The following is a 27,138-nucleotide window of genomic DNA, read 5'->3' as shown; positions in this document are numbered from 1 at the left end:
TCCAGACTCAAAACACATCTGTTTAGCTGTGCATTTACTGAATGAGCACTGTGTCACTGTGTGTCCGACTGTTTGTACTGTATTTTATTTTATTTTATATTCTAAATACTAAACATTTGTCCACAAGACTTTTGAGAACTGGATCTTGTAGCCTAGAGTTTTTGCTACAAAATTATGTGAAAACCATCCTGATCACTCATTCATACAAAACAATATAGTAATTTTACTTTTGTAAGACAATTTTAGTGTTGAAAGGTAATATGCGAGGAGGCGTGAATGATCATGAATATGGATTATAATTCACACATGAGAGACAAAGACTCCTCCCCTGGGCCTATCAATGAGGGATAGAGAATGAATGTGAGGAGACTTAATGATCCAAATCAAGTTTTAAGTTAAGAAGTAATCTGACTATATATTTTCTTTACATAAAGACTTTACTTAATTTTAGACCTACCATTTAAAGAGGTCTCTTCTGGTCACCAAGACTGGATTTATTTGATCCAAAATACAGAAACAACATTGATATTCTGAACTCTTTTTACAATTTAAAAGAACAGTTTTCTATTTAAATATATTGCAAAATGCAGTTTAACCCTAACACATATTTGCAAGCACAAGCTTTGTTGATGATAATGAGGCATTATAAGCACTAGATAAAATATAATCTAAACATTCATATTATTTTTTATATCATACAGCATACAATTTAAATACCTGCTTTAGCCAAAACAGAATTTAAAATGTACTAAAACTTGCTTATTAGGACATATTTCAAATGTCAATACTCTGAATCCTGGCTGGCAAGTCTGTAAACAGTCCCACTAGTAAAATATGTACATGTTTATATAAAATAGCATGTCAGCTAATGAAAACTAAATGACTTACTCTTCCGAAATTGTATCCATGGCTGGATCAAGTCTCTCTCATCAAAATACAACGTTCATCGGAGTCCCGCTATTCTTCTGATAAATATGTTAACTCTTCCATAATATCCTGGATCTTTCTCGCCTGTGTATCATTGCAAACGCGCAGAAAAATGAATGAAATGTGTTTACAACCTCACTGTCGGGGGCGTGTACCATTTGCATTGATCGTCTCAGCACATTAGCGTATGAATGGCGTGCTCTGCTGGTGGGTGGGATCACATTACAGATAATAAGATAGACCCGTAAAAACTGTACACCGCTTTGTTTCAAACAGATTGCAATGCAGTAGAATATTTGTTTTAAATTTTACTTGTTTTATTTAAAAGTAGACATTTTAAGCTTTCTTTAGACATGTTTCATGTTTGTGTGATAAGTATTTGTGGAGTTTCAGTAAATTTTTGTGACATGTTTCTGAAATATGCTTGTGAACACAGAGACTGCTGAAAGCTCTCCCTTTTTATTTTCTTTATTTTACAAAAGCACAAGATTTTGTTGTTATTGTGAGTGTACACAAATAAAAGTAGACACTTTATTTTCTCTAATGATGTCTTACACTTACCTGTATCCCCAAAAATGACGGAGTATTTTAAGTTGTTTCTGCTGTAATGACGAAAATATCCAGCAGGACGCGTCCGTCGACCCCAGAGGGTTAATATCAAGATAATGTGAATGATTAACTTTCCATTACTAAAATTATTTTTATTTTCAGTTATGTGACATCAACTGTCCAGTGCTTCCAGGAGAGCTTCACTAGTATTGTGCATAAGCTTGTCCAAGTAAAATAATTTTTGCCAAAATATACATAGAAGCAAGAGAAGAAATGCTAGCAGAAGATCTTCCAGCTATTTACTGTGGATTATATGAGAAGTAAATATTGTCAGACAAGCATGGTTTTAATACTGTTATAACATTATTTTTTCCTTTTACAGTGTGATGCTGATACACCATATGAGAAAGGCTTTCACCAGGATGGTTCAAGTCCTGATCAAATGGATGGTGTGCAGAGGAATATGAATCAAAGAGGGTGTAATTGCAGCCTTTTTTAACATGACTTTTCGCCCTATATGAAAAATATGCTGACTTCCTGCAATGTGATATTGCAAAGATATTGGTCAAGAATCATTCAAAAACGTCCTGTGTTCCAGAAGAGACTATTGACACAGAAAAATTATATATAATAAATATAATAACTATAATAAATATAATAAATATAATATATATACACTTTTTTAAGCTTTAAAGTGATGTATTGTCAACTGCCATTGTGTTGAAAAGATGTTAATTAAAACCTCTCCTTTTATGTGCTCCTAAAATGTATTTATGGGTGAGTATTAAAGGGTACTTAAGTTCAAATTAAATATGTAGTATAGGGTTGCAAAAAAGATTTTCACGGTAGGATAACTGTCCCAGAAAATTTCACGGTTTCACGGTATACGGTATTATTCAATTACTATTATCAGTGAAAACAGAAGTTTTTTTTTTTTTTTAAACCTTTTTTTTTTAAATTTAAACTTGAAATGTTTCAAGTGAAATAAATGCTATGAAAATAAATAAAATAAATAGAAAAAAGGCTAACAGAATTATAATAATAAACCGAATAATAAACATGATAAAAAATAGCATGTAACTATAACATGTTGTATAACTTACGTATGTTACTTTAAATGTTAGCATAGCATGTTAAATGAACTACTATATGAAAAATATCATCAGCTATGTGAGCTTTTAAAGTAATGTCCTTTGATAATTAACAATGAACATATACTGCACGACAGTGCAGCCAGACTGTCTGTAACTTTATCTCAGTGCTTCTCAACTGGTTTTGCTTCAGGACAGATTTTACATTGGAAATCATGTGGCGACCCACCATAATAAAAATGTAGTCTGTCTTTAATGTATCCTGGGTCGCATTTACTTTTATGTTGCATAGTTTTGTTCATGGTTTTCCAGTACAAGGACATGCATCAAGTGACATTATTTTTGTTGTTTATGTCAACAACAAAAGCGACAGGAAGTTTTCTCTCCCCCTTTTAAAAATTTAAGAGCATATTTACTTATATGAGCCCATTATTATCTTGTTTGTTTGTTTCCTAATTTCAAACATCATTCAAACAGATCATACATATTACACAGAAGGAAAGGCTCATCATTGCCATGGTTAGGTCAGTGTAGCTAGCCTTAAATATTAGTAGTAATAATAACAAATTATAGCATTTATGAAAAATAAATACTAGCTGAAACACATCTTGAAAATGTAACTACAACTGCAACTGTTGATATAAAATGAGGTGTAATAGATTCTACCTTTAGATTATTTCATATGAAACTATAACATTTTGTCAAAATATAAGTTACTTTTACTTGTAAGACCGTTTATCGGTCCAATGATGGTCTCCAATAATACGGTTGAAGGTCTCTGCGCGTTACTGTCTTTCTTGTTACGCAACACAACAATATTAAATGAAATACATTTTCTCTTATGTATTACCTCGTTTATTAATCTGACTCCATAAATGAAAAAGGTTTTTAATGATGTCTGAGTATCATTAAAAGTGAGCGAATGTTTGATTATTCCTTTAATTCTTTAATTATACTTTACCCGTTTAGATTAAGAAACTATGTCGCTTTGAGGTCCTCGCGTGTTTTCTCTACACCGCGGGTCTCACGATCACAAGCGGCCAGTATTGGATCATCAAACAGAGGTAATTGCTATATACCTGAGATCGGTCACGTTCACGTATACACAATCAAAGATACTTCAGTATAGCCCCATGGAATTGCATACACTTGAATGTAACTTAACGTTTTCTTCAGTAGAGGTCACGGCCACTATTACAGATGTAAGTTGACCAACATAACTTCTCTTATAATAGCTTTGGATTGGCCATGCGTGGTTTCACGACGTACACTTATCTGGAGAAACATCAAATTAAAACAGAGGTAAGACACCCAGATTTAGATTGGTCAAGCAGCGTTTGCTGTTCTAAACGGAAATTCCTTTTTGTCTTTGCAAACCAAGTACACTTGAATCGATGCCAATTATTAGTCGTCACTAATCTGACGCAGACTTGCGGTAACATACGAATCGTTTAATCTGTTTGGGAAAACACAATGTCAGAGTCAGTCAGAATAAAATCAAATGTTGACAATTTATTGACCAGGTAACATAATCAATTAATCAATTCCAATTAGACAGTGATAAGTCAAAGTTAGACATTTTATCTAAACATTAGAAATTCGAATTGCTATGACCTGAAATAAATTACAAACAGTAAACTGTTTGGGATCGTCTGATTACAGAGAGCCCTGAGTAATGTGTCACCTTTCCTTAAATACCCAAACCATGGACAAGGGAATTTTGGGAGTGGTTAGGTTTGGTAGTCCTGAGGACATACCTCATTAACATACAGGCAGGGATGGGACAGACATACAGAATTATACAGCATTTGGCAAAGACCTTTGAAACTTGTGATTGATTAGGTCCTTTGATGCTTACAAAGAATATACCTAATCTGCATACAGCATGTGGTCCCTGTGGGATATTTGGGAGGGACATGTCTCTAATAGAGTGCATGATTCTGTTAAGTTCTAAAAAGGGAATGAGACCACCTTATCCGTTTTTCTGAAAAGGGAATGAGACCACCTTACCAGTCGCACTGCGACCTCTTGAATGATATCAAACATGTATGAACAAAAAACCTCTTATATTACAGAAAATTATGTCATTCTAAATTGCCCTTAGGTGAGATAGAGGTCAAAATGGGATTTGCGTTGTATGGTCCTTAGCAAGTAAGGAGTATTATCTTGGGTGGAGATGTTCATCTGTGTGAGAGTTTTATGACGTTGGTTCTCGCAGAGTTCTTTGACTTTTACGACCTCTTGATGTCAGCCTTACATACTCATGTACAATCATGAAACTATTTTTTTTTTTTTGGCGCATTGCAGTGTTGCTTTTTTCCTCCTCAAGTGCTGTTTGGCATGTCAGGGTTACCTACTGTTTGACAGGTTTGACTTGATTTCCTTTAAACTAGAAAAGTCTCACTAGAATTAAAATTGGTCACATCAGTTTTGATGTCTGTGCTCCACAATATCGAGGGAAGCCCAGTTGTTGCAAGTGCATGCCGGAGAGAAGAGCAGATCATGATTACACTCTTGCGAAAGTGCAGATGAGAAGACTCTAGCTGTTTGCGAGATTATCATTAAATCTGCCTCAGCAGTCCTAAATAGGCGTGCCAGGTCATCCCATGTGAGATCCACGGAAGCTCGGGACTCGACATCCCGAGAAGGAGTGAGAAGGCCTAGCTTCACAGCTAACCTCACCATTCATACAATATACTTTTAACATCATCATCAGCTATTGTTCTTATAGCTTTCTCAAACGTATATAAAAGACTCAACTTACGTTGGATCATTTATGACAGTCTTGAGAGCATCCACCAGGTATTTGGACTTCATTGTGTTGATGTCAAGCATAACAGCAGCTCCTCTGGTTTTCATGTGGTTTAGGTTATCAGGCTGGTCAGCAAACAGTGGTAAGCCCACCATTGGGACACCATGATAAATAGCCTCATATAGTCCATTAGTACCTCCATGAGTAACGAAAGCCTTCGTTTTTGAATGTCCTATCATAAAAAATAAAGACTGTATCTACAGTACTGTGAAAAAGCCTGAATTTCTGAGTTTGTGCACATTTTAACAATGTATGTGATCAGATTTTATGGTGCATTTAATTATTATATGCTCTGTATCATAGTCTGATTATAACATGACCTCAAATGTAGCATCTATAATTTCTTTGGTTTTAAAAAATTTTAAGTTTTAATTATGCAATTTCAAGTGTAAAAAAATACCCCCATAATGGTGCAATTATTAATGATTGACTGTTTTGAATTGCTTTGGTTAATGAGCAGCCCTTTTTTGGGCTGTCCCTGGCCAATATAAATCAGAATTTTCCCTGACAATCAATTAAATTTACAGAATTGCTGTATAAAAAAATGTATATCTATGAATTTAAGTCCCAAAGCTGACCTTGTTTTGGTGGAAATCTCTGAGTGCTGTTCTCAATTCATTCTCAAAATATTGAACATAATATCCAAATCTTTGATTAGCAAACTGTTCTACTGTCTTCACTCACACTCTTGTCCCTTCATTGATATACAGCCAAGTGGAGTTTTTCTTTCTTCGTATAGGTTCACTGTTAAGCATTCATAGGTTTTGGTTGAAGATCTGATGACATTCAGTGTAAAATATGCAAAAACACAGAAAATCAGACAGATGTCACACATATTTCACAGCACTGTGCCATAATACTTGATAATCATAATGTAAAGTGAGAACACATGACAACACTATTCTTACCAAGTAAATCATTCTGTGGTATCCAGTCATAGAGTTTTGTGTTTGGGGCAAGGGTTTCTGGTGTTTTCCCACTGTAACGCCAAACAACCTAATACACATAGGGGGAACTTATTTACAGTTGCTCATGGGCACAGTAAAAATGTACACCTAATGAATAACATGTAATTACACACCTTTTGCGGGATCTGACCAAGAGCAGAAGCTATTGTGTTTGCTCTTTCCATTGTCAGGTTATTGATCATGGAACCCAATGAAAATACAACAATGCCATGATCTCCTGAGCTCTGGGCAAACTCTTCCAGTTCCTAAAAAACCTAGAAGTTAAATGTTCCTATTTAGCATTTTTCTAATTTAATAATTATTTTTTCTTTACAAATAATATTATCAGCATAACAGTTTGTGTGGAACATTAGTGCAAAAATTATGATTAAGATATAACCATGATCCAGCACATTAATTTTTCTACAGAGCATCTCGTGAAAGCACTTTAATGGAAAATAATAGGTTTTGTACAAAATAGGTTAACACAGTTAATGTCACAAATAAAAACTCTTTATTAAACCTCAACCGCATACATGAGAAGAAAATATGATTTTTCGGTTTGATCAGGTGTTACAAGATATGTTTATGACCCCTTTTTGATCAGGTGTTATGATGTTCTCAGGGTCTACCCCAGCAGTCGTCACTATTGTTCCACCCCTGTAACCCTGCATCCCAAACCCTCTGTTTATTTACATGTGTTTAAATTATGCATCTTTAATGGTGTACAATGCTTAATGTGACACCGTCAGATATAAATAAAAAGGAATGTATAGATCACCCGGGCCTTATTCTGATTTCCTTGGTGAATTTGCAAATGTTTTTTCAGATCTTGTAGTTACTGTAGATAGAGCTTTAATTGTTGGTGACTTCAACATTCACATCGATAATGAAAATGATACATTGGGATTAGCATTTATCGATATTCTCAACTCTCTTGGAGTCAGACAAAATGTAACAGGACCAACTCATCACCATAATCATACGCTAGATTTAATTCTGTCATATGGTGTTGATGTTGATAATATAGAAATTCTGCAGCAGAGCGATGACATCTCGGATCATTACCTTGTCTCTTGTATGCTGCAATCAGCTAATGTTACTCAATCTACACCACGCTATCATTCAGGTAGAACTATTCTTTCGAAAACTAAAGATAGCTTCACTAATAATCTTCCAGATCTATCTCATACACTCAATAAAACCCAAAGCCCAGAAGAACTTGATGAAATAACAAAAAATATAAATGCAGTCTTCTCTAGCACTCTTGATATTGTCGCCCCACTTCGATTAAAGAAAATTAAAGAAATAAGCCCTGCACCATGGTACAATTATCACACTCATGCTCTCAAGAGAGCAGCTCGGAAAATGGAGTGCATGTGGAAAAACACAAAATTAGAAGTATTTCATGGTGCATGGAAGGATAGTGTCTGTAGATACAGACAGGCACTAAAAGCTGCCAGGTCAGCATATTTTAGTAAACTCATAGAAAATAACCACAACAATCCTAGATGTTTATTCAGTACTGTGTCTGAATTGGTTAGGAATAAAGCATCAACAAAACCAGATATTCTGTCGCAGCACAATAGTAATGACTTCATGAATTTCTTTACAGATAAAATTGAAATAAACAGAAATAAAATTGGAATTATGCAATCATCTGTCATAGCACCTCAGAAAACAATGTCTAATAATTTTCCTCATGTGCAACTTCAATCCTTCTCTGTCATAGGCCATGAAGAGCTAACAAAACTTATCGAAACATCAAAAGCCACAACACGTTTTTTAGATCCTATACAAACTAAGCTCTTAAAAGAGGTATGCCCTGTAATATCAGAACCTCTTCTTAATATTATTAACTCCTCGCTATGCTTAGGACATGTCCCAAGAAACTTTAAAATGGCAGTTATCAAACCGCTTATTAAGAAGCCACAACTCGATCCTGGAGAATCGGCTAATTATAGACCGATTTCAAATCTCCTGTTTATGTCAAAAATAAAAAGTAGTATCCTCCAAAATATGTTCATTTCTACAGAGAAATAGTATATACAAAGAATTTCAGTCAGGATTTAGGCCTCATCAAAGTACAAAGACTGCACTTATCAGAGTTACAAATGACTTGCTCTTATCAACTGATCGCGGCTGCATTTCTCTTCTAGTGCTTTTAGATCTTAGTGCTGCATTCAACACGATAGATCACAACATTCTCTTGAATAGGCTAGAGAATTATGTTGGTATTTGTGGAGTTGCATTACATTTACATTTATGCATTTGGCAGAAGCTTTTATCCAAAGCGACTTACAGTGCACTTATTACAGGGACAACTGTAATAAGCAAACCCCAGAGCAACCTGGAGTTAAGTGCCTTGCTCAAGGGACCAAGTGGCATCTTGGTGGTGCTGGGGCTTGAACCCCTGACCTTTTGGTCAGTAACCCTGAGCCTCAACCACTGAGCCACCACTGCCCCCTAGCATTAGCATGGTTTAGGTCATATTTAGCAGACCGCTACCACTTTGTCTATATAAATGAGGAATTGTCAAACCAAACTAAAGTAAAATATGGAGTGCCACAGGGATCAGTTTTAGGGCCTCTGCTTTTCTCCATGTATATGCTTCCCCTGGGAGATATTATCATGAATCGTGGAATAAGTTTCCACTGCTATGCTGAAGATACACAACTTTATATTTCTTCAAAACCCGATGAGATTTCACAATTCTCTAAATTAGTAGTTTCTAATTTAGTCTCTAAATTTCCTTCTACTCAATTCTGACAAAACAGAGGTACTAATTATTGGACCAAAAAACTCTAAAAATAAGCCACTACAATATAATTTGACTCTCACTGGATGTACTGTTACATCATCTTCAACAGTGAAGAACTTAGGTGAAACCAATCTGTCCTTTGAAAATCAAATTACCAATGTTTGTAGAATACCATTCTTCCACCTAAGAATTATTGCTAAATTACGGCACATGCTCTCTGTTGCTGATGCCGAAAAACTAATTAATGCGTTCATGACCTCAAGACTAGATTATTGTAATGCATTACTGGGAGGATGTCCAGCAAAATCAATAAATAAACTTCAATTGGTTCAAAATGCAGCAGCCAGAGTGCTAATGAGAACCAAGTAATATGATCATATTAGCCCCATTTTATCATCGTTACATTGGCTACCTATTAAATTCCGTATTCATTTTAAAATTCTGTTAACTACATACAAAGCTTTGAATGGTCTAGGTCCGCAGTACTTAAGTGACCTTCTACCACGCTATATTCCATCACATTCATTACGATCACAAAATTCTGGCCGGTTAATAGTTCCTAGAATATCAAAATCCACAAAACGAGGAAGATCCTTTTCATATTTGGCTCCTAAACTATGGAATAGTCTCCCTAACACTGTTCGGGACTCAGACACACTCACTCAGTTTAAGTCTAGACTAAAGCCTCATCTATTTAGCCAGGCATACACCTAATTTATCCTCCAACCCACAATTAGGCTGCTAGTTTAGTCTGCTGGAACCAGAAACCAGAAACATTGATCATGATTTATATCTCTGCAATAAATTGAAGCTTCTTGTTGGACTCCACTGCTATGTGTCGCTGAATGATGATGACTAAATGCAGCTGGTGCCAGCCAAACATCACTTCAGTCTATTATCATGGGCTTCAGAGGATTAACTGATGCCAACTCTAACCATAAGACATGGGATATGCCATTGTCTGAACCTTGGATTTAGGATGGACCACACCGAACCTCACCTTTCTCCCAAGGTTATTTTTCCTCCATTAATCAACATCTTATGGAGTTTTGTGTTCCTTGCCACAGTCGTTTTCAGCTTGCTCACTGGGGTTATTAATACAATTACTATTTAATTACTTATTTTTAAACACGATAAACAATCGTATTTGATCTAATTACACAATGATGATTCATCGACATTATAGACATTAGTTTTATCATCTGTTAATGCCTGATCTTTTGTAAAGCTGCTTTGAAACGATATGTGTTGTGAAAGGCACTATACAAATAAAATTGACTTGACTTCGTGGAAATGCTTAGGTGACCAAATAATGCATGGTATAAAACTTAATTTTTTACAAATAAGGGTCAAATGTGTTTCTAAAACAAAATGTGATGATGTGCAACAAAAGTCACTTTCATAGTCACTATAAAGAAGATGAACAAACAGGGCTGTGTTACTAAAACACAATATTGCATTTAGCTATAGCTTTAACACAAAAGTGTCTTACATTTTTTACTTTTAACAAAGTCTTTCTAAAATAATACACCAAAAATTTGCCACAAACCAAATGTAGGGCCACTTCAAATAAAAATGGCAGCGGAGACCGCATGGCCCTTTGTTCTATGATCAAAGGTGAGACATTGAACTCGGTTTCCTAGAATGCTTCATAGCTGGATGGGAAGTCCCGCCCATGGACCCAATCTCAAATGCCATTGGTCAAAAGCGGCCTATGACCGATGACATCATCTTTTCAACAAAACTAGCGGACAGATTTGATTTAGGCCTCTCTGCATACAGCTGCGCAAGCCTGCGGTTTAAAGAGACGTGTATCTACACATTCAAAGGAGTTTCCCTCCTTCTGGACAAACCTCCTGCATTTCTCTCCATCACCGGAACCGAGAAATAATGCATAGACGCATCTTTTTGCTGACGAGCATAAGACAAAGGACCCACTCCAGATAATTTTCTCCTGACCACTCAATGCAACAGGAATTCAAACGGACAACCCTGCTGAAATCACACAGGATTTCCCAAGTAAGGCTTGATATCTGGGCAGATTTAGGTTAGAAACTGTGACTTTTCTTATAAAACTAAATCATATATTTGATGCTGAATGTTTGATGTTTTGATTACAATTGTATGTTTAACTATGATCGCTGACTGCTGTCTTGATTTGCCAGATCGTCATTTTTGGGTGAAATGTTATTTTATTGAGTGATCTGAACTAATGATTCAATTGCGCTGTTACCAGAGTGTGGAGCGGAGGGGGGCTGGGCCGGGCTTGAATGTCGCACGGCCAGTCCCCAATCGGCCTGATTGGGCACGCGAGGGATAAAGGCGGCCGGTGACGATGGTTAGAGAGAGAGAGAATTACGGGCATGTCCGTCATGTGTGTGTTCATGTTTGTGCTTTTGGTTTAAGTTTTCATTAAATTATTATTTATATTGACAAGCCGGTTCTCGCCTCCTCCTTGCCCATCTTAACCCCCGTTACATAGCATTTATCCTCCGTTAAATTGCATGCACCCCTGTTTGTTCGCTCTCTCTCTCAAACACACTCTGAAATTCATGGAGCGATCAGCACCATGGTTTATGTCTGACTCAGGCTGGTGTTTTCAAATTCTCCCACCTGTTTGGTCAGTTCCTTTGTGTGTCTGCTCATTTCCAACCCCACGTGGTATTAGCTCCGTCACCTGGATCTGATCCAGCCATCTTTCTTTCCCTCCACATTCAAATAATCAAAAAATAGCCCTTTACAATGTAATCCTCCATTTTGAAACTAGTTTCCATTTTGAATTCAGTTCGCCATTTTGAACCAGTACAGTTTCAATGGACCCTAGCACCGTGCTTTGTCTGGCCAGCCTCCTGTGCACATTTCCATGGCCTGCGCACAAATGCTGTCTGCTTTTAGGTGCTCTCTTGGTTCAATGAGATAGGAACTATCAGGAAAACTATTCAAAAACATGTCCACATACTCTGATGGTCAAAATTTTGAAATAATGTACAGATTTTGCTGTTTCGGAAGGAAATTGGTACTTTGGTAATTCACCAAAGTGGCATTGTGATTAGATGAATGCCACTTTGGTGTATAAAAGTACCAATTTCTGTATATTATTCTAAACTTTTGGACACCTGTGTATATGTTTGTGTTTTTTTCAACAACTCTGCATCACTACTGCTATGCTGTGCTTCAACAGGTTTGTGAGTGTATCGGCAGTCCACAATTTTTTCCCTGGAACTTGAGCCATTGAAAAAGAAAACCTCATCCTGAACCATTTAATTTTGGGTGTTAAGGAGACCAATGCTTTGTGTTTTCCAATGAGACATTTTTGAAACATTCACATGGCCAGGTCAAAGTTAGTACTTCCTTTTCCACCTGTGCATAAATCTGCTCTACAGGGGTAAGAAAGCATAAAGCACATTCCACAGGTTTCCACCAGTCTTCCCATTTCTGCAACAAAACTGTCCCTAATCCAAAAGATGAAGCATCTGCTGACACTTTGATGTCTATATCAGAATCATACATTATTAGCACTGGAGTAGATGACAGCTCTCTTTTTTAACTTATTTAAAGTTATTTATTTATTAAAAATTATTTTGTCCTGATCTGAGTCCACACAGTGCAAAAATGATTTTCAAGACAAGTATTTTTGTCTTGTTTTCCTGTAAAATTACCCTAAACATTCTTAAAACTTGATTTATTTACTTGTCAAGCAAAATGGGATATGTAGTCTTGTTTTAAGATAAATCTGACAAAATTTAGTGAACTATAGACTCAATACAAAACAAAAACTCTGCCAATGGCGTAAGCAAAGTAAAGTTTATTTTTCTTTCTCCATTGGCAAACAGTTTTTTTGTTGTTTTAAGCATATATCTCACTACATTTAATTAGATTTCTCTCAAAACAAGACTTAAAATATTTTGCCAGTTTGCTCATCAAGTAAATAAAACACATTTTAAGAATGTTTAGATATTTTTACTGGAAAACAAGACAAAAATTCTTTAATTTTACTTTTTATTAATAATTGTTTGTAGTGTAGACCCAGTGATTTAGCTTTGACAACAAGTCTCTAAGCAGTCTGTCCTTCTCATCCACTCTTTCATTGATAATATGACTGCAAGTATAGATGAGTTTCTCACCACCAACGATAATGGGGAGGTCTCTGATTACACTCTGTGGGAGGCCTTTAAGGCTGTGATGAGAGGCCACATTATTTCATTTGAATCATCAAATAAATCGAGAATTTAATGGTCGTCTTAGAGATATTGATAAGATGCTTCCAGCACTTGAAGAGACGTACAGGTCTTCTCTCTTACAGTCTGACTACAACAAGATTTTAACAGAGGTGGGAGTAAGTCACACATGTTCAAGTCACAAGCAAGTCTCAAGTCTTAACCATCAAGTCTCGAGTCCAGTGCAGACAAATCAAGCAAGTCAAGTCAGTGACTCACCTTAAGCAAGTCAAGTCAAGTCTTGATGAGTTTCAAGTCAAGTCGAGTCAAGCCACAGTACTAAAATAAATAGAGATTAATTTTTGAGTTATTTATTTTTGCTATGAAAAGATTAACATATATATATATATATATATATATATATATATATATATATATATATATATATATATATATATATATATATATATTAGTAAATTGCATTAATGAACATGCATGGTAGTTTTATTGTGGGCACTTAAAAATATTGTGAATACTTCTAGATACCTTATAATCCGAATTGTTAAAATTTGTATAATTAACTGGTTAAAATTTAGAAAAATGTATATATAGGCTCAATCCAGTTCACGAGCTCCTCGTCCAAATGTTTACTGCATGAGTAATTTTGCTCATCTACCCGCAACAGGTGGATGACATGTAAGAGGAGTGACACATGACAAGAAATGCTGTTAGTCAAAAAGACATGCTTGAAGAATTTTAAGAACATACAAAAGAAAAGCCTTCAGTGCTCGTGTCTGATTCACTGTTTGTTCAGAGGCATGCAAAGGGACCCTGTCTCGTGAAACAAGTGCATGTAAGAGTTTTCACTCCTTTTTATCTGTTTCATTCAACTGAAAACTGTTTGCAAGAATAATGTAATCTATGAGAATGCTGCACATGACCTCCGATCATTTCGTGAGGTACTGCAAGTTTAGTTTGCTCTTGCACATTGTGAATGCATCTCTGCAGGTTTAGTAATATATACAGGTATCTTTGTATTAAAGAAATAAAGACGAAAATTATTAAATCATAAAGTAATAATTTGAACCTAAAATGTAGTTCTATTTTCTTATCTTTAGGCAGCATTAACTGCATTACCGAAACGCAGTACAAACACATTCGATAATAACACACATTTGGCAGCATTTTTTGGGAACAAAAGGGAATTTATTAGGCTTATTTATTATGATGATTATTATAATTATCTTTACATTCATAATTGTGTTTAGTTCTTAATTTGCACCTGTTGCCACATACTGATACTTGCTTGATGGCAAATGGGGCTGTTGGACATTCAACATTACCAAATTCTGCATAATGGATACCTAAGTGACCCCTGATTCCTATTGCAAGGGGTTCCATAGCAATATCAAACAGCAGAGGAGAAAGGGGATCACCCTGTCTCACGCCATGCTGCAGGTCAAAAGGTTAGGATTTATCAGTATTTGTCAAAATAAAAGATACTGGTTTTGAGTAAATTATTTTAAGCCAGTCTATAAAATTCACCCCAAACCCAAATTGTTTTAACATCTCTTGCAAATAGGGCCATTCGATCTGATCGAATGCCTTCTGGGCATTGAGAGATAAGATAGCAGCTTGTGTGTCCTAGTCATGGACCGAATCTAATATATTCAAAAGCATACAAACATTACTAAGTGAGAATATACCTGGTATAAATCCAGTCTGATCAGGATGCATAATTGTTGAGATATGCCTACCTAATTTTGTGGCCAAAATCTTAGTTTATCACCTTCTGGTCACAATTTAAAAGAGCGATTGGTGTGTAGCTTGCAGGGTCGGTCTCTAAGAGCAAACAAATATTAGCTTCATAGAGTGAACTGGGGAGCCATGGGGAGTCATTTGCCATTCTTAACACTAGAGGGACTATTTTCCATGAACGCCTTGTAAAATTTGCAGCCAAAGCCATCTGGTGCTCCTTAGAGATTTGGGTGTCAATGTCATCTCTAGATATATCATCTAGTTGTGGAATATTTAGGTTAGTGAAAAAATAAAAAACTGACTGCATCAGTGGGCTTTACTTTACTGTATAATAATTAATATAGTTCCTTATAAAAGTCTCTGAAGCAAACATTTATCTGTTTCGGGTCAGAAAACAAAAGCACCTTATTAAGATTTAATCTTATGGATGGCACGATTAGTCTTGTGAATCTATATGCGGACAATCTATTAATTTGTAGTAGTGTCAGTTCCAGTAGTGTCAGTTCCCAACCTTCTGAATTACATTGTCATTCAGTAAACTGCCAGGATATACAATAAACTGGGATAAAAGTGGGTTCATGCCCCTGACGAATAATTTGAGCCTGGCTTTCTTGAAATCCTTGCCATTTACATTGGTTACCACATACTTTATCTATCTTGGACTGAAGAGAAATATATTAGAAGATTAGAGAAATATTATAGAAATCCCAAAATGTTATTTAAATTTAATTTCCTGGACATGGTAGACAAATAAAAATTTTATATTAGGAATTGGAAGCTGCTTCCCCTTTCAATGATTGTCTGCATCAATGCTATTAAAATGGTTGCACTTCCACTTCTTGTACCTTTTCTAAAAGTGTATGTGAGTGCTCTCACATTCTGGCAGCAGGGCTTTCCCAATGATGACTAGTCTGATGTCTCCCCATTCTGGTTAAAAATTTAATCCATGTTAGATTCAGAAACCTACCTCCTGGTGTTGCTCCTTTCCGGAGCACAGCTCTCCTACAAATTAGATGGTAATAACTCCATTCTCAGAAATTCCCTGAGGATTTTGAATCAAATTAAAAAAATCTTTTGAATTGGTAAACGTCTCAGTACACACCCCATAACTTACAATCATTTGTTCAAGTCGGCACTGATGGATGGAGTGTTTCTGGACTGGAGGAGGGGCTTTGTTGCATTGGCGATTTATACATAGATAATACATTTGCTTCATTTCTTCAGCTTCAAACTAAATATAGCCTTCCTCAACAACATTTTTATCACTACCTTCAAGTCAGGCTTTTTTTATGGGAGCGTATCCCAGAATTCACAATCAAACGAAAGAGTCCAATTTTTTATGATTTCCTTCTCTCACAGCCTGACTCTAAGCAATTGATTGCCCAAATTTGTCACTACTTTTGTGACACCAGTAGAAACCGGTCATCTCAGAGAGGCCTGGGATGCGTAATTGGGTGCTACGGTGTCAAACTAATTTTGGGAGGAAGGTTTGTCCGGTATACATTATGTCTGTGTAGGACTTTTTTGGATTCAGTTTCCTCCCTGTGTGACAGATGTGGTACTGCAGAAGGATCACGTTCAAGCTTTTTCTGGTAATGTTCAGTACCAAATCATTTCTGTGATTTGTGACATATGTCACAATGTCAAATAAATATTCAGCCTGATTGTAATCTGGCTATTTTTGGTTGTTCTGACAATACAAAGGCCCTTCTTTCCCATCAGAAGCAGTTTTTTAGAGCAGGCATGTTTGCAGCAAAAAAATTTAAATGACTATATTTGGAAGTATAAAACAAGTCCCATGTTTTATGTGGTGGCTCAATTAAATGCGTTCTATTGCTAAGATGGAACAGATACGCTTTAACAAAGGGACTTCACAAACCTACTTCTTAAAGGTGTGGAAAACATTTTTGATTTTGCTTGATGAGACTTAACGTTTGGTTACGTATGTAACCTCCGTTCCCCGAGGGAGGGAACGACACGTTGTGTCGGAGAAGCGACACTAGGGGTCTCTCTTGAGCGCCGATATTCACCTCTGATCTATTGAAAAGGGCCAATGGGAGTTGGCAGTCAGTATTTGCATACCCCGCCCCCGGACATACGGGTATTTAAGCGGGGCAAATACGGGAGTTCATTCAGGATTTTTCTGAGGAGCCGGAAATGGTCCGGCCACAACAGTGGCTCGGTTCAGCGACATGGCGGAGGAAAGACGCGTGTCGTTCCCTCCCTCGGGGAACGGAGGTTACATACGTAACCAAACGTTCCCCTTCTGTCGCTCTCTCCACATTGTGTCGGAGAAGCGACACTAGGGGACCCATTCCAATCTTGCCATGCGCTGAACCTTGTACGTGGACCGCCGATACAGAGGCGGGCAGGGATTTCATCCAGTGCCATGCATCGTCTGTACCTGGCTGCACGTACCCTTCCCCAATGCCCCATAAGAACATCGGAGTCCTTCTAGTTACCCTGGGAGGGGAACAAGGCGATGTTTGCCAACATGGGAACGGGCCAGCCTGGCTGGGCCTCTTTTCTCTCTATGTTTCTCGCATAGAGCAATCACGGCCGGGGCCCTTACACGCATATAGGGAAGGGGTCTTACCCAGACCCTCGCGGAGACCACACCTGGCCTTTTTCTTGGGGAGGAAAAGTGGTAGACACGTCACACGGCCGTCTTAGGGCTCGTGTGGAAAGTATGGTGCGGTGGTAGATCCAGCCTCGAAAGGGGGAGTTGCTACAGCACGGCGACCGAGGCAGCTGTAGCTGCCTAAGGGAGACACGGGGGTCCGCTCGTAAGGGGACAGAACCGTGGAATTACACACAGGGGGAGTCCGAACAGGAGGCCTTCTTATTTTACCTGTGGAGCCCCTATACCAGTACGGGGTGGCCATCAGGGTACCCGCAGTGGCTTGGGTCGGCGAGTTCCTCCGCTGAACCGCGGACCCGGAGGGCTGGGGAGGAATCGACCAGGGGCCCGACTCGGAGTGGGGCGCCAATTGTTGTAGTCTTTCATGCCAATTTTATGAAAAATCATTCAGCATCTTTGGGGTTTTGATTTCAGAAGAATAGACTTTATTATCACACAATAAAGCCGAGTTGCCTACGGTGAAACCACAGTACCAACAACAACTGAAGCATCTCTGGTTTGGTTTTACTTAAATACATCTCCTCAAACAAGGTGGGGCTTACATGCATTATCTATCATGCTCTTCATTGACTCTGGTCTTGACCATATTAAGAAGTAACAGAATGTCCTTTGGAAGAGATCAATTCTCCCCCCTAAGTAATGCTATTTATGTTTCTGCACACACAGTCAAATAGTCAAACATATGTGAGCACATATTCATCACGTCACAGGCCTTTACATACAGTAAACTGCATGTTTGCCACTCAGACATAACTGTGGTATAAATCAACAATGTTTTCATTGATTATTCCTGATTAACTTGATAAAAATATACTACACGCCCTGGGAAGAAGGCGCACCACTTTACCTTGACGTCAGGAAAAGGGCGCTGGGCGCAAGCGATCCACCCAGCCGGTCGGTCTACGTGTTACCGAGTTCTACGGGCTCGGACCTGAGAAAACACGAGACGCAACCGACTCAATGCGGAGGTTGTAAAACCTCGCGAAGGTGTTGGGTGTTGCCCAACCCGCGGCGCTACAGATGTCTGCTAGGGAGGTGCCCTTGGCCAGTGCCCACGAGGACGCAACACCCCTTGTTGAGTGAGCTCGGACCCGTAAGGGTAGGGGCACGGCCTGGGTGTGATAAGCCAGTGTGATGGCATCGTCAACCCAGTGGGCGAGCCTCTGTTTGGAGACGGCATTCCCTTTCTGCCGTCCCCCAAAGCAGACAAAGAGCTGCTCAGAGCGTCTGGTGCTCTGTGTGCGGTCCAGGTAAATGCGCAGGGCGCGCACTGGACACAGCAACGAAAGGGCTGGGTCTGCCTCCTCCCGGGGCAGCGCTTGCAGGTTCACTACCTGATCTCGGAATGGTGTGGTAGGAACCTTGGGCACATAGCCCGGTCGCGGTCTTAGGATCACAGACGTATCTGCCGGACTGAACTCCAGGCAAGTGTCGCTGACAGAGAACGCTTGCAGGTCCCCGACCCTCTTAATGGAGGCGAGCGCGATCATCAGGGCCGTCTTAAGAGAGAGGGCCCTGAGTCCAACTGTTTCGAGCGGCTCGAAGGGAGGTCTCTGGAGTCCTGCCAAGACTACCGAGAGATCCCAGGAGGGAACTAGGCCTGGCCGGGAGGGATTCAACCTCCGGGCGCCTCTCAGGAACCTGAGGATCAGGTCGTGCTTACCCGTGCTTACCCGTGCTTTAGGGCGTAAAGGTGCCTGGTAGAGGGAGCTCTGGCTTGGTTGATGGTATTCACAACGGTCGCCGGTAAGCCGGCTAGCTCTTCCGTGTCCCGTCCAGGGACCAGACGTGGAGGTTCCAGAGGTCTGGGCGCGGGTGCCAGAGCGTGCCCCGTCCCTAAGAGAGGAGGTCCTTTCTCAGGGGAATTCGCCAGGGAGGAGCTGTCGCGAGGAGCCTGAGTTCCGAGAACCAAGTCCGAGTGGGCCAGTAGGGGGCCACCAACGTGACTTGCTCCTCGTCCTCCCTGACCTTGCACAGCACCGGTGCAAGAAGGCTCACTGGGGAAATGTGTACTTGCGCAGCCCCAGCCCATCAAGATCCAACAGCATGCAGATCGTCAGAGGAAACAGGAACGTTTTATAGTGGTGTGTAAACTCGCAGCAACTGCAGACAGACCATCGGCTCCGAAGAAATTTTCTGAATGAACTCCTGTATTTGCCCCGCTTAAATACCGTATGTCCGGGGGCGGGGTATGCAAATACTGACTGCCAACTCCCACTGGCCCTTTTCAATAAATCAGAGGTGAATATCGGCGCTCAAGAGAGACCCCTAGTGTCGCTTCTCCGACACAACGTGGAGAGAGCGACAGAAGGGGAACTGTCTGATTTGAGGGTTTGCTGCTATGTTATGTCCTTAATTTGAACGAATTCTGATCTTGTACCTCAACCTGTGTGTTGATTTTTTTTGGTGTTGTTTTCTGTTTTCTATGTCTACTGTGTGTTGTTTATGAGACAATTTGAAAATAAAGTATAAAAAAAATAGAAAATAAAAAATATCATCTGCATAAAGAAGCTTATGCACCACACATTGCGCCATCACTCCTAGAAATTCACCCTCCTTTCATATCGCGGCTGCTAATGGTTCAAGGGCAAGACAGAACAATAATGGGGAAAGAGGGCAGCCCTTCCAGGTGCCCCTATCCAGAGTAAAATAATCTGAAATTAATCCATTTGCCACCGGGTGTCTAGAAAGTAACTTAATCCATCCAATAAATGTACTCTCAAATCCGTACATTTCCAAAATCTTAAAAAGATAATCCCATTCTACCATACAAAATGCCTTTTCAGCGTCAAGTGAAATGGCAGTAACCGGAGTCTGATCATTCGCCACTGACCACATAATATTGATGAAATGCCAAATGTTATCAGAAGAGCTGTGGCCCAGAATAAAGTCAAGTCAAGTGTTTTTTATTGTCGTTTCAACCATATACAGTTAGTACAGTACACAGCGAAACGAGACAACGTTCCTCCAGGACCATGGTGCTACATAAAAACAACATAGGACAAACACAGAACCACATGAGACTACACAAATAAATAAAATACCTATATAAAATACCTATATATACACCTATATACCTATATAAAGTGCACGTGCAAACATGTGCAAAAAGTACGGGACAGTACAAGAAATTTCTAACAATGAACAGGACAATAAGCACAGTGAGAGGCAGTGCAGCACCGACCAGTACACAGTAGTGCAAAAAGATGACAGTTTCTAAAAACGTAAACATAACAAACTATGAGATAGTGTTCTACGCACATAGCAGTTATTGAGGTAGCAGACAGATATAAAGTGACAGTAATTAAAGTGCAACTCAGGACATGTGTGTGTGTGTCAGTCCAGTCTCTGAGTATTGAGGAGTCTGATGGCTTGGGGGAAGAAGCTGTTACACAATCTGGCCGTGAGGGCCCAAATGCTTCGGTACCTCTTTCCAGACGGCAGGAGGTTAAAGAGTTTGTGTGAGGGGTGTGTGGGGTAGTCCACAATGCTGGTTGCTTTGTGGATACAGTGTTTTTTGTAAATGTCTTTGATGGAGGGAAGAGAGACCCCGATGATCTTCTCAGCTGTCCTCACTATCCTCTGCAGGGCTTTGCGGTCCAAAACGGTGCAAGTCCCAAACCAGGCAGTGATGCAGCTGCTTAGGATGCTCTCAATAGTCCCTCTATAGAATGTAGTGAGGATGGGGGGTGGGAGATGTGCTTTCCTCAGCCTTCGAAGAAAGTAGAGACGCTGCTGGGCTTTCTTGGTGATAGAGCTGGTGTTGAGGGACCAGGTGAGGTTCTCCGCCAGGTGAACACCAAGGAATTTGGTGCTCTTGACGATCTCCACAGAGGAGCCGCCGATGTTCAGCAGAGAGTGTTCACCTTGTGCTCTCCTAAAGTCAACAATCATCTCTTTTGTTTTGTCGACATTCAGGGACAGGTTGTTGGCTCTACACCAGTCCGTTAGCCGCTGCACCTCCTCTCTGTATGCTGACTCGTGGTTCGAGCTGTGCATTGCTGCACAGTCGTGAGTCAGCAGAGTGAACAGCAGTGGACTGATCACACAGCCCTGGGGGGCCCCAGTGCTCAGTGTGATGGTGGTGGAGATGCTATTCCCGATCCGGACTGACTGAGGTCTCCCAGTCAGGAAGTCCAGGATCCAGTTGCAGAGGGAGGTGTCCAGGCCCAGCAGGTTCAGCTTTCCAATCAGGTGCTGAGGAATTATTGTGTTGAATGCTGATCTGAAATCTATGAACGGCATTCGAACGTATGAGTCCTTTTTTTCTAGGTGGGTGAGGGCCAGGCGTCGTCCGTTGAACGGTTTGGACGATGCGCAAACTGCAGTGGGTCTAGTGAGGGGGGCAGCTGGGTCTTAATGTGCCTCATGACGAGCCTCTCGAAGCACTTCATGATGATTGGTGTGAGAGCGACAGGACGGTAGTCGTTGAGGCAGGACACTGAAGACTTCTTTGGCATGGGGATGATGGTTGTGTCCTTGAAGCACGTTGGAACGATGGCGCTGCTCAGAGAGATGTTGAAGATGTCGGTAAGAACATCTGCTAGCTGGTCTGCACATCCTCTGAGCACTCTGCCAGGAATGTTGTCTGGTCCAGCAGCCTTCCGTGGGTTGACTCTATGTAGAGTTTTCCTCACATCCGCTGTGGTAATACAGAGATCAGTGGCAAAACCCCCACATGACCTAGATGTATAAGAGATGTCATAACTTTACTTAATCGATTAGCCAAAATTTTTGACAATATTTTAATGTCCAGTTGGATCAGGGAAATTGGATGGTAACTCTTTTATTCATTCGTTCATTCTTTTTAAGAATCAGACTGATTCGGGCTTGCATCATGCTTGGCGGAAGCTTTCCATTCTTTAATAATTCAGTATAAACTTCTAGCAAAGTGGAGCCAATTCTGTAGCATAAGATCTAAAAAACTCAGCAGCAAAGCCATCTGGTCCCGGAGCCTTGCCTGTAGGCAAGGTCTTAATTACCTCGCCAAGCTCCTTCAAGTTTATCTCAGAATCAAGAGAATAATTTTGCTCAGTTATAAGATTAGGGAGTTCTAATGGTTCCACAAAATTTCAAATATCTTCCTCAGTAGATGAAGACGTGGAACTATAGAGATCAAGATAGAATTCTATAGAATAGTATATGTAGATATAAAAGTAATTTTATTTGGCTGTTTTTAACCATCACAATAGGCTATATGCAGTAATTGCATAAAACCTGATTATGTTTAATAAGCCAACATGTGTTGTCATGTAAACACAATGTAAGGACATGAATGACACTGAGAGACAAGGGTAGATTTTTGCCCATTACCCCGATTTCTCATTGCATTATTGGTGTTCTTACTGGCTTATCCAATGTGCGCACATTTTGAGAGCATGTCTCTTCGTGGTTTGAAGTCAAAATCAGAGACTAAGACAATTGTTTCAAAAGTCATATACATGTGGATTTCTTGCTTTTTCAGTTTGTTATGTTTTTAAATAAGCTGATTTTAGAGAGTAATCGAAAGAACGTTTATTATATACTTGGTGTGCATATAAATGTGCTCATTGAGTGTTTTCACTCTCTTTAGTTGAGCTGCAGCAGTTGCGGGCATTTTTGGGCTTGTGCACTTGCCTCGTACCATGTAAAATACCCTTGATGATCTTGACATTCAGTTAATTCTTGAGTAACGACTTTTAATCATTTCACATGCAAAGACAAGCCGTTACCTCACAGGTAATCAAGTTACATATTCTGCCTGCGGGACGCAAGACGAAGTTGTGCTTTAATGGTCTTCTGCTAATTTTTAACCCCTTGGGGGCCAATCCCTACTAAAGTTAGGGTTAGTGGTGAATGTAGCTGTGGGCTTTGGAAATAAGGGCAAATCAAGTAGCAGGGAGTCAGCTTTCAGCACAACAGCAAGCTCACGTTGAGCTTTGACTGACAGATTGCAGCTTTATTCTATATATGAAATTCTCTGGAAATTGAAGTTTTCTGAATTCCCACATCAAGTTTTACCTGTGAAAATGGCATAATCTAATTTACATGAAGAACAACATATTTACATTCAAATGGTAGTTAATTTACACAGAACTGAGCATAAACCATAATTTGCTGAAATTAACCTCAGATCATCTGGATTCAATCAGATTTATTGAAAAGAAAGTGTGTGCATCCGTCATTGCGTGCACAACTTTAATCAAGTCTTTTTCATGACATTATTATGCTGCTTCATAAAAACCTATCACAAACAATTGTGTAGATAAATATGTTTAGATTGCACTCCAATGCTGAATGAAGAGCGTATCCTGCCCAGCAACAAACAGCTTAACTTCTCTCTCGCATCATTTGGATGCAGCACCGCAAAGAACATGCCGTCTACCTAGTGAAATTAGGGTGTGTTGCATCAACAAGGATTCATCTTAAATTTAGATTAAATCAAGGTTTATCAGATCATTCTGTTGCACCAAACTTTTGAAACTTGTTTAAAAATAATTGGATGCATTTAAATCATCATGTTGATTCTGATATAATTTCACAGTAAATATTGATTATCTTTAATCCTGTTGCTTGATTACTTGAAACTGTTAATTAAATCTCAGTTAGATGTTTAGAACTTTAAATTTGCATTTACCGTAGTTTAAATAATAAAAAAAACAGACCTACAAATAATCACGCATGACTAAGTAAGCGAACAGTGGATGGGCCATCAGCACTCAGAGATGTTTATCAGATTATTTACGTTTATTATAGCCCAAAATCTTGTGCATCCGCCCGCAATGTTTGGTTTCAAATTCGGGGAGTAATGGCTCATTTCGGTGTTGGTGCGATTAGCCACTTCCCTGTACATGAGACAGAGATGGGTCTCTCGAGGAAATGCCAGAGGACAGAGTTTATTCGGCATTTAACTAGAGCAGTTACAAGCGACAGGCAATCATTTTTGCTCCCCTTCTCCCTTATGCCAGCTTCAGTCGGCACCCTGGGCTCTATATTCCTGGCCACAGTAGTGGCGCTGTCGCGTATGATGGGAGGAAATCGATCCGAGACCTGTGCCATTTGTGTCACGTTTCATATTATCTGTCCTTTTTAAATCACAGGTTATAAGATTAATCTCTGATTTGTTAAACCATATTAAAAGTTAAATGATGCAACACAACAAACAGTCATGTGATGTGCACACTCATGCAACATGCGAGGACTAATCACAGACGCTATGACTGATTTGAAATCAGCTAGACATCTAGTCATCAGGTCTCCCGACAAGCGAGAGACCGATAATGAGCCACAGCCAATGAAATATTTCAAGGGAGAGCAAGGTATTGGAAGCAGGAGGAAAAAAAGATATTTTATATATTTAATCATTACATCATAACATAACATCTCCCTAACTGCTGTCTATATTTTGTTTTTGCTGTTTTTCTTTTTCCTTTCAGTGCAAATCAGAACAAAAACAGGCAAAAGCCATACATGTACATGCACATATAATTGTGTCTGATATAGAGCCTGACCGATATATTATTTTTGATACTGATTTTAGATGGGGAAAATTCACTGATTATCGATATGGTGGCCAATATAGTTAATTTTTGAGCTGGAATGAAAACAGACCTTTTCTATGTGGATTGTTCACCGATTTTGCCACAATTTGACAAAGCATATTCCTGCAAAGGTACTCCGAAGGCTGCTTTCTTAAACAAATATTTTTATCAAAGATTATTTTACATTATTATTATACATTGTCAACTAATTCTAGAAAGGAACACTGAAAAAATAAAGAATAAATAAAAATACAATAAATAGCTTAAAAAACATCAGTACTGTATGTTCAAAATCAGTCAGTTGCCGACCATTTAAATAAAGAATATCTAAAAATACAATAAATAGCTAAATAAACATCAGTACTGTTTATTATCAGTCAAATGCAGACTATTTTAATACTGCCAGTCAATAAGTGGCAGGTTGTAAAACAAGAAGCATTTACACCTGCCAAGACAAAAGATAAACAGTGGCAGTGGTGTTACACCATATTCTGCTATACAAGTTCAGGGGAAACTTTCAACAGTGGAAAACCAGACTTTTAAATATTACATTTTTTAAATGCAATGACTGGAATTGTTCAGTTGTGGGGGTACCAAACTGTGAATCCTAAACAAAACAGTTTCTGGATCCCCTTCAATTTGCTTATCGAGCAAACAGGTCTGTGGATGATGTAGCGTCTGGAGGAATCAATGAATGGAGAATCATGGACTCGGCTAATTTGGAGACAAAAGAGCCTCTGTAAAATCACGGAAATGGTCTTGTTAGTACAATGAACTGTTGATAAAGAGGACAAAGAACTATTGACAGAGAACCGCATGTGACATCCACATGCTCACCACGTGCTTATCGTGTGGAAAGGAAGGGGGGACTTTTGAACGTAAAAATGTGTGTCTTTCTTATAAAGCCTAAAAGGGCTTAGTTTTAATGAAATATGTTGTAATCCCTGTGTGCTATGTATTTTGGTGTAGATCAAAATTAGTAGAATTGTTTAGTAGTGTAGGAGAACTCATTATATTTAATAAGAGGCTTTATATTTAATAGCCTGAGTGTAAGAATGTTAAACCCACTTTTAAAGGTACCAAATATACCTTTCTTGGTATCAAATTAAACCTTACGATTTGTCCGAGCTGAATTCGAATATAAGATCTCTGTAGAATGATATTACGCGATGTTTTACTATCTTTTGAGTCATTCAGCCCAAAATCTCTTACTGTCATAAACATGCAAATGAGCCTTGACAAAGGAAGCATTCTCCTACCCAAAGGAATGTTAGACAGTGCAGACTCTCACCACTAAATTCGTACTGGGAAGGAGAAATGAACACTTTTAATCCTATATATTCAGATATATATATATATATATATATATATATATATATATATATATATATATATATATATATATATATATATATATATATATATATGTAATCCACGTGATAAAAATATTGACATGTATCTAATGTGCCATCTCACAATTTCCCTTAAATGTTGCTTGATCTATGTTTCTTGCAAACTCTAATGGGTTAATGTTTCAGACGTTGCATACTATGGTTAACCGAAATCATATGTGTGGCATATTTGGTCTCTATAACTTGGTATTTTGAAGATTGAAATGACTGTGTACATGATATGTCGATAACAACAACATATTAGTATTACAAGAAGATTTTCTAGTTTCTTCATCAGCTACCACCCCTCTCAGAACAAAGGGCCATAAACCAAATTCCCGCCTGAAACTTCCACTCTTCTTATTGGTCGAGCCAATGAGAGGTGGGACACATTTACTAAGGGCATAAATTGCACCAACAACGGACCTTCGCTCTCTTATCTCTCTTTTGCTCATCTCTTATCTTCGAACTCTTGTCTTCGAACTCTTTTGCTGCTTACTTCAACCCTCTTCTCCCGGACCTCTTCAAGCCATCTTACATCTCTCACTTCTTCTCCCGATCTTCTGCAACCCTCCGGAACACTC

At 38.9% G+C, this 27,138-nt stretch overlaps 1 pseudogene; it reads right to left on the bottom strand.

Annotated features, from left to right (window-relative positions):
* The window catches only part of LOC127641703 (UDP-glucuronosyltransferase 2B18-like), a 98,113-nt pseudogene that overhangs the window by 13,090 nt on the left and 57,885 nt on the right, over positions 1 to 27,138 (bottom strand).

The sequence above is a fragment of the Xyrauchen texanus genome, chromosome 4 (assembly GCF_025860055.1).
Source record: "Xyrauchen texanus isolate HMW12.3.18 chromosome 4, RBS_HiC_50CHRs, whole genome shotgun sequence".
In the NCBI taxonomy this organism is placed as follows: Eukaryota; Metazoa; Chordata; class Actinopteri; order Cypriniformes; family Catostomidae; genus Xyrauchen; species Xyrauchen texanus.
The sequence above is the reverse complement of the archived record's forward strand: the minus strand, read 5'-3'. Positions and strand labels throughout refer to the sequence as shown.